Consider the following 8,087-nt stretch of genomic DNA (forward strand, 5'->3'; position numbering starts at 1 on the left):
CTTTCTCCTCCTCTTCCTTCTCCTCCTCCTCCTCTTCCTCCTCCTCTTCCTCCTCTTCTTCCTCTTCCTCCTCTTCCTCCTCCTCCTCCTCTTTCTCCTCCTCTTCCTCCTCCTCCTCCTCTTCCTCCTCTTCTTCCTCATCCTCCTCCTCTTCCTCCTCTTCCTCCTCCTCCTCCTCTTCCTCCTCCTCCTCCTCTCTGTTCTCAGCTTAACTCTCTTCTAACTTGAAGGTCATTTCATGATGCTTTTTTTTGTGTCCTATACAAGTCTTTAATTTTTCAATACCATAAGCTGTCTTCTTCAACACATGAATACTATGTCCGTTGGCATTTACGTTCAAGAAAAGGAGAACTGGCCAGGGCTGGTGAGTCGTGCCTTTTAACCCCAGCAGTTGGAAGCAGAGGAAGGTCAATTTTGGTGATTTGGGGACTAACCTGGGCTACACAGTGAGACCCTGTCTTGAGAAAAGCAATCAAGGAAGCAAACGAACAAAGGCCTGAAGAGATGGCCCTGGAGAGATGGCCCTGGAGAGATGGCCCGTCCATTAAGAGTGAGCCAGTGCAGAAGACCTGAGCTTTTTCTCAGCACCCACGTGGGAACTCCACCCTCAGTGGGTCCCACACTCGTGTGTACCCTCATGTGTACATATCCACACACAGACACCTAGACACGTATACATAATTTAAAATGGAGGGGAAAAAAATCTTTAAGTAACATGGGAGAACGTTCTGGAATACTTAGTAAAAGAAGGACATCTGCTATGGCAGGCCCTAACCAATCTCACTGATACCCTTAGAAGAGAGGAGGACATAAGAGGAGAGGAAGCGGGGTCGGTGCTTCTCTTCCACATGACACAACAGAGGGCAAGCAGCTGCCTTGGAGTCAATGAGGGAAGGCTCCAAAGACACCAACCCCACTGACCCTTTGACCTTGACTGCTCACCCTCTAGGCCCCTGAGTCCACCAACGTCTGTATATTTACCCCCCTCCCTCCGCCCGGGGGTCCGTGGGGTTTTCATGATAGCCGAAGGAAGTTAACTTGGTGGAAATATTTAAGAAAAGCGTCGACAATGGAAGCTGAAGCAGACATAAACAGTCAAGGTCACAGAGAGAGAGCCAAGTCCTCAGACTGAAAATTAGTCTCTCTACTCATTCATTCATTCACCCATTCATTCATTCATTCATTCATTTATATTCTTTCATTGTTGTTTTTGGAGACAAGGTTTCTCTTCTCCCTCTCCCTCTCCTCCCTCCCTCTCCCTCTCCTCCNTCCCTCTCCCTCTCCCTCTCCCTCTCCCTCTCCCTGGCTGTCCCGGAACTCACTATGTAGACCAGGCTGGCCTCGAACTCACAGAGAACGGCCTGCCTCTGCCTCCTTGAGATTAAAGGCGTACACCACCACTGCCCAGCTCCACTCGGGATTATTTTAAATCAGTTAGTGGCTCTTCGGGGATTTCCTACAGTCACCGTTCCCTTCTTGGCCCGCATACTCAACAGGAAATCTGGGAAAGCCACAGAGAAGCTGCCCATCAGCCTGGCCTGCATCATTTGTCACTGCATAGATGCATTGCCAAGCCAAGCATTGCTCCTGCCCTGGACAGACAGGAGCACAATGCTATCAGCCCAGCCGCTGTTCTCTCCCCTCGACAGCAGAATGGGGGAAGTGGAACTTTTGGCATCAGGCAGGCGTGGGTGTGAACCTGGACATCAGTACTAATCAAATGGTGAACCTTGGTCAAGTTACTTAAGTCATAAAGGAAGACAACAGTATTCCCGTTTGACTCTTTTTGACGATTAGATAATGTGCACAACTCAGGGTCAGTTTTAGGAGCTCTGACCCACCCTCTTTCTGGCATCTTTACTGTCTTCTTTGCTAGACGACAAGGTAGCAGGCCCTGGGCTCCATCTCTGTCTCCACTGAAATGACTGAGCCAGGGACGTTTGCCCGTGGCCCTTCTCAGCCTTCTGCCTGGCACCTGGGACTAACTCACCAGCTTGTATTCTTTTTTGTGGGGCTTAGTTAATTTCTGCAGGCGAGTGCCTTGACAGAAGCCATTCTCTTCTTGGGCCGTCCAGCAAGTGTGCCAGCTGCGGCTGTACCCGGCCGCAAGGCTGCCTGAAGACAGACAGACAAAGCATTAAAGAGTTCAGCTCTCAGGCTGAGAGAACTCAGAAAGCAAACAAGCCTGAGAGGGTCTGAGGCTGACAGCTGTCTCAAAGTGGAAGAAGAGAACCCACCCCAAAAGCTGTTCTCTGACTTCTACATCTGTCTCCCCCCACACATGCTTATCTTACACACACACACACACACACACACACACACACACACACACACACGGCATGCATATATACATACACACATACACTGGAGCACACACACACACAGCATGCATATATACATACACACACACACTGGAGCACACACACATGTAGTGACAAAAAACTTAAATTCTAATCAACTTATTCTATAGTACAAAATAAAATAAAAATAAATAGATATTTCAGTTCTTTTTAAAAATCCAGATTCACTTGGTGAAAATAAATCAATCCCCCAATCTCCTCTCTCTCCCTCTCCCTCTTCCCCCCACCCGGGGGCAGGATCTTATTTTACACCTCAGGCTAACATCAAACCCAGCACTCTCCTACCATGCAAGTCTGGGATTACACTCAGTTTAACACTATAATCTTTATGCAATAACCATTGCAGATTTCTACAGCTTGTGCCCAGTCCTAGACAACCCGTTTCCGCTCTAAGCTGGTCTCCTGTCTCAGCCTCAGAATGAAGTCCCTTGTCTTTGTTTCTTACATCAAACATCCCTGCTGCAAGTGTGGACAAGGGGGACCATGCAACGCCATGGGCTGAGAATACGGACGGTAGAGATGGCCAAGTGTGTGGCTCTCAACAGCTGACCAGCCCCTCTCGGCCTCATCTACAACACACATGTGACGTCTAATGAGCTGCTGTTGGGACTGAGGTAAAGCCAGCAGGCGCCATGTGCATTGCCCAGCCAGAATAATAATGAGTCTATAAAAGTTACCGTTTATTATTATCTCGGTCATAAAAAAAAAAAACCTTTCTCCTAATGTCTACTCTCTTGCTATAAGCAAATAACAGTAAACTGCCAGGGATTAGATTATTTATCCTTCAGCTGCTAATGTGTGGTGCGGAAGCAACCGTGGGGTGCTGGACTTTGTAACTAGCTTTTCACTGTAAATGAACAGCTAGTCTACCTTTGACCAGCAGACCACCGCAGCCATCTGCAAATGGCTGCTTATAATTCAAAGCATGGGCCATGGTGTTAGTCAAGGTTCTCTAGAGTAACAACTTATAGAATAAATCTCTCTCTCTCTCTCTCTCTCTCTCTCTCTAAATGTGTGTGTGTGTGTGTGTGTGTGTGTGTGTGTGTGTGTGTGTGTCTTTGTATGACTTATGGGTTGAGGTTCAGCTAGTCTACCAATGGCGGTCTATGAATGGAAAGTCCAAGAATCTAGCAGTTGCTCAATACAAGAGGCTGGATGTCTCTGCCTGTCTTCAGTATGTGCTGGAATCCCGAAGAGATAGGCTCTGATGCCACTGAAGAGTAGCAAGATGAGAGCAGGCAGAAAAAGAGCACAAGACTTCCCCCTTCCATGCCCTCACGTAGGCTTCCGGCAGAAGACATGATTCAGGTTTGATCTGGACTGAAGCCCTTCGTCCCTCGAAGATCCAAAGTAGAAGCGGGTCTTCCTGCTTCAAACTAAGCAAAAATCCCTCACTAAGTGTGCCCTACGTCTTTGGGTTTTAGTCCCAGATGTAGTGAAGCTGACAACCGAGGATGGCCATCACAACCACTGGGGCTTAGACCAGAGGGTCACCTGTAACATGGCTCCTCAGCCTGGCCAACATCCACATTTGGGCCAGAGACGCCTTTTTCTGGAGGTAACTGCCCTGAGCTTCATAGGATCCTTTACAAGACAAATTTCGGTCTCAGTCCATGGGTACCGCTGGCACCCACTGCAACTAAAAAGGGGGTGTTGCCAATATCGCCTTGAAAAGATGACCCCCCTCCATCCTCTGGTTACCTTTTGCCAGCATGACACAAACGTCGACATGTCTAGGAAGGCAGAAGCTCAACTGAAGAATTACCTCCCTCAGACTGGCCTGTGGGCATGTCTGTGAGGCATTTTCTTGATTGCTATTGATACAGGAGAGTTCAACCCATTGGACAGTGTCAGCCTTGGGCAGTTGGGGTCTGGGCTGTGTAAGGAAGGGAGGCTGAGCAAGCTATGGGGAGCAAGCCGGTGAGCAGTGTTCCCTCACGGCCTCTGTTCCTGCCGAGTCCCTTGGGTTTACTCAGTGATGGGCTGCAGCTCAGATGTCAAAGAGATCTCCCTCTCCCCCACGCTGCTTTTGGTCATGGTGTTTATCAGAGCAACAGAGAAGCAAACCAGGTCACCTCTAACGGAGAGCCACTGGACTGGAGGAATAAACATTGGGTATCGGCTATAAGAGGAAAAAAAAAATAAACTCTTCAGGCAGGGCTGAGTTAGTGGCTGCGTCCATGGGATGCCATCAGGTTAATGGAACCATTGTCCATAGGACATATGTCTGGTTTGATTGGTGCCTTAGGTGTCTTAGGATTTTATTGCTGTGAAGAGATGCCATGGTCAAGGCAATTCTTTTTTTGTTTTGTTGTTGTTGTTGTTGTTGTTTGTTTTTTTTGGTTTTTTTGTTTTTTGTTTTTTGTTTTTGTTTTCGAGACAGGGTTTCTCTGTGTAGCCCTGGCTGTCCTGGAACTCACTCTGTAGACCAGGCTGGCCTCGAACTCAGAAATTCACCTGCCTCTGCCTCCCAAGTGCTAGGATTACAGGCGTGCGCCACCATGCCCGGCTCAAGGCAATTCTTATAAAGGAAAACATTTCCTTGGATCTGGCTTACGGTCTCAGAGGTTCAGTCCATGATCATCATGGCGGGAAAGCGCGGCCCGCGTGCAGACAGACACGGAGCCGGAAAAGGAGCCAGGAGTTCTGCATCTTAATCAGCAGACAGAAGACGGGGATTGCCTTCTGAGGACAGCCTGGAGACTGGAATTCCACCCTGGGTAGAGCTCAGGTATAGGAGACCTCAAAGCCCAAGCCCACAGTGACACACTTCCTCCAACAAGGCCTCACCTCCAAGTAATGCCGTTCCCTGTGGGCCAAGCATTCAAACCACCATACTAGACCATGGTCCTGTCTGTGTGTTGGGGCGAGCCTTTGGGTGAAGTGCCTTTGAAGACGTGGAAATGGAAGGTTAACTCTGGGACAGCCAAATGCATGGTGGCAGCTGGAAGCAACCAGGTGGTAGTTACTCCCCGTGATGTTTAGCCTGAAGGTGCTTCGTCCATTGTGTTCGTAGGTGACGTGTTTCACTCGCAGCCTTGGAGTTTGCGGTCCTTTTACACATAACTAGCCCTCCCCCACTTCCCCAGTCATATTCAGAAGGTTCCACTCTATTGGAGATGAAAACAGAACTCTGGGCTTTCTCAAAGTGGGTTTTCAGGACATCTCTCCCACCCCCTCAAATATCTCTGTAGTAGAAACAACCCCATTCTTAGGACTGGGGCGATGGCTAAGTTGATGAAGTGTTTCCTGGGGAGGCATAGGTTTGGGAGGTTTTCTTTCTTTCTTTCTTTCTTTCTTTCTTTCTTTCTTTCTTTCTTTCTTTCTTTCTTTCTTTCTTTTGAGATATATATATATATATATATATATATATATATATATATATATTAGCTATCTTCAGACACACCAGAAGGGGGCATCTGATCCCATTACAGATGGTTGTGAGCCACCATGTGGTTGCTGGGAATTGAACTCAGGCCCTTTGGAAGAGCAGTGCTCTTAACCGCTGAGCCATCTCTCCAGCCCAGTTTGAAAGTTTTCAAATCTCACTGTCATGTTTGGGGCAGGTGGTGGACATGCGGCCGGAGCCAGGTCCTCAGAATCTACCTCACGGCTCTCCTGAGCCTGTGTGCCCTGTGTCTCTCCGTAGGTAGAAATGACTGGTTCTGCGTGCTCCAACCCAGAAGAAACCCATTTCCCAGGCACGATTTCACCCCAGTGGACAGCTTAACTGTCCCTGCTTGCCTCTGTGCCCCTACATGATACCACAGAAAGGTATTCTCTACTCGGGGTCACGGGCTCATCTCTTCAGGGTCTCTCCCACCCCATCCCCCACCTAAAGGGGTGGAATGGCAGGTCCTCCAGCATCACAGAGGCAGAGGCAGCTCCCAGAGGAAAGGCATGTGAAGGACCCCTAAGGACTACACTCTGTGTCTAGTCACCTGCTCTGACAGGGCCCAGGGGGTCTGTGTTACAATCCCATCCAGCTTCTGTGATCTCTCCAGTGACCTCTTGTAGTGGATGGTGTTGCTCATAACTAGCAAATATGCTTAATGCGTGATAGAGAGGCTCACACTCCGCTGCCCTGGGCTTTTACCACGTGGAGACATGTTTTCCCCTCTCTTCTTGCCTCCTCTTCCTTGGAATCGTGGAAACAAGATGGACGGACTCCGTATGCTCTGCAGAGCTAGTTCTCAAAATACCCTCATCCCCCTTTAATGCTGGCCTTGACCCACCCTGCGTGTTGAGTTTCTTCTTGGAAAATCCCCTTGTCTTCCATGCTGCCACACTGTAGGCAAGGCCAGCCCCATGCTCTTTAAACACATGCTACCGGGTTAGGCAAGACAACTCATTGACATACGGACTGAACTCACTGCCGTGTGGCTTTCAGGAGGATTAATTTACTCTTGGCTAGAGTTCCTGGCTGAGTTTTCTCTGGCTAGAGATCTCAGTTAGTTGTCCAGAAAAGCTTGTTAACCCTCGGGTCTATCGCGGTTTTTCCTGCCTCCGTCATCTGTACAAACAGTGCAAAGATGACATCACAGGCCAAAAGACACACCCAGGGGCATACATCTCTAATGTCAAGGCTGGTGGTGCCAGGCAGAGATGCAGATTCCTGAAGCCCATTGTTCAGCCAGACTAGCTGAAGTCATTGAGAGAGCCAGACTCCACAAAATAATGTGAGGAGGGGCTGAGATAAGGCTCAGCGGGGAAGGACCCTTGCTGGGAAGCCTAATGACCTGAGGTTAATCCCCAGCACCCACAGGGCAGAAGGAGAGAGTGACTCTCATGGTTTATCTTCTGACCTTCCACGTGCACACTACAGCCAGCATGCACTCACTCATCCACATACACACACATATAAATAAACAGATAAATGTGTTTTTTTTTTAAACTTTTTAAATACAAAAAGGTAGAGAGCAATCAAGGAAAGACCCGCCCTTAACACTGACCTCTGGCCTTCTCAGAGACATACACATATGTGTGCATGAGCTCCCCACATACACACAGCCATGTGAGCAAGTGTATACACCATGTGTCACAACATCGCTCTTAAGGGTTAGCGGTGGACAACATTGGTGATCAGAGCCAAGGAGTTCTGCAGACATCACACCATGCAACAGATCTCACACAAGAGATTTATTGGGGGTGGGGAGCAGAGACAGAGAGAGCAAGAGACCGGGAGATAGACAGAGAGCGAGAGTGAGAGATCAGACCGTGGTGGCAGGCACCTTTTAAAGGGCACACACTTCACACTTAGCGGCTGGTGATGGCATAGTTGCTGTCACTCAGCCCCTGGAGGTGAGCTGGGGCTAAGAATCCCCGCACCCACACTGTAAGCAAGGGATGCAGTCAAGAAACTGCCTACAGGACCGCTCATCGATATGGCTAAGGGGACGCTTTTTACTGTAAATAAGAAGATATAAGCAGAGACAGCTGGAAGAGTCTACAGCAGAGAGAGAAAGCAGACTGGGCATGGCCAGGGCTATCTGCGAGGATAGCAAGAACAGCATAGGAAAAGCAAATAGTGCAGAACAAGAGAGGGAGGCAGTAGGGAGAAAGAGGAGAAGGGAAAGGGGAGGGAGAGAGAGGGGAAGGGAGAGAAAGAGGGGAGAGAGGGGAGTGAGGGGAAGAGAGAAGGAGGGAGGGAGAGGGAAGGGAGAGGGGGGAGAAAGGAAGGGAGGGAGAGGGAGGGAGAGAGAGGGGAAGAGAGAGAAAGAGGGGAGA

This window comes from Mus pahari, chromosome 23 (assembly GCF_900095145.1).
Source record: "Mus pahari chromosome 23, PAHARI_EIJ_v1.1, whole genome shotgun sequence".
NCBI lineage: Eukaryota > Metazoa > Chordata > Mammalia > Rodentia > Muridae > Mus > Mus pahari.